This window comes from Dipodomys ordii, unplaced genomic scaffold (genome assembly GCF_000151885.1).
Source record: "Dipodomys ordii isolate 6190 unplaced genomic scaffold, Dord_2.0 Scaffold165, whole genome shotgun sequence".
In the NCBI taxonomy this organism is placed as follows: Eukaryota; Metazoa; Chordata; class Mammalia; order Rodentia; family Heteromyidae; genus Dipodomys; species Dipodomys ordii.
In genome coordinates, this window is record NW_012267381.1 from 1640876 (window position 1) to 1642344 (window position 1469).

The following is a 1469-nucleotide window of genomic DNA, read 5'->3' on the forward strand; positions in this document are numbered from 1 at the left end:
TTTCTTTTTGCTTATGTGGTGCTGAGGAATCGAACCCAGGGCCTCATGCATGCAAGGCAAGCGCTCTACCACTGAGCCAACTTCCCAGCCCCCCTGAGCTTCTTTTGCTCAAAGTTAGCACTCTACCATTTCAGCCACAGCACCACTTTTGGTTTTTTTCTGTTTATGTGGTACTGATGAATCGAACCCAGGGATTCACGCATGCTAGGCAGGCACTCAACCACTAAGCCACATCCCCAGCCCCTCACAATATCTTAACATGCAGAACCAACATTGCAACCCCAGGCTTCTTCCTATAAGAGTGCCTGGCTATATATCTGAGCTTCACAATTACTTTCCTGACAGGAAGATGCTTCTAGTTATCCACCTACCAGAAGACTTCTGAGAGGATCCTGGCCTGCAGTGTTTTAGGTCCCTCCCTCCCTGATTGGAGTTTCCACAGTGACTGGCATCTGGGGTGGGAGGTAATCCTGGATATCAATGCTTTGGATGTTCACTAGGGACAGGAACAGCACCAGAGAAGGGAAGGGTTAAAAAAGAGAAAAGAGTGGGAGGTGGGGGCACTGGCAATTTGTTCTTGAAAACTTTTCCCAGTCTATCCATTTACCCATCCATTCATTCTCAAATTAGCATTTCCCTGTTTGTCTTTGACTTGCAGCCACAATAAAATAAAAAGCCTTGCCAGATGGGAAATAAAAAACAGCAGGCCCTTCCCAACATACATCCAAGCAGTCCCTGACCCCAAAGGATGAGCTGAGCTGCGGGGATTTGTTCTTTAGGAAGTCATGCCTCTGGAGTCATGCTTACCCAGTTCCTTTGATCCCTGCTTTTTAATGAATCACAGGTTGATTTCGTGAGAAGCAATGATCTCTCCCATGATACTCCTAACCAAGTCCTGCCACCAAGGGCAGGGGCCCTGGAATACAGAGGAGGAAAAGGGGCTGACTCATCAGAAGTTGGGCTCAAGTTGATTCAATGAGCTTTTGCTCCCAAGCTGCCCCTCCCTCCTGAACATGTGGAAAGGAGTCTGAGTCTATGTTTCCAGTCATTCAGAGCCTGGGTTCCTGTTCAGCCTCTGGGGCCCAGACAGTCCTGCTGGAGAAGGGAAGGGAGCCTCCCAGATCCCACAACCCCTTTCTTCTCACAGCTCATCCACAGCAGCAAAACAAGGTGGGCAGGCCCTGGTCCTTACTGGGTTGGTTCTAAGGATTCAAGAAACCAATCCTTGGAACATTCTTCAACACAATAGTTAGCACACAGAAAGTGCTGGATAAATGTTTCTATTATCCAAGCTACCTTTTGTGGTGGTGGTGGTGGTATTTTTATCCTTAGTCTCAAGGTGTTTAGGGAAGGTGAATTTTTCAGCTTTTAAAAAAAAATATTGTTTGAAAGCACCATTTTATAGAAAAAGGGGGAAGAGTGGGATTGTAGGGCCAGAAAGTATCAGACTAGGGTGATATGAGCAATAG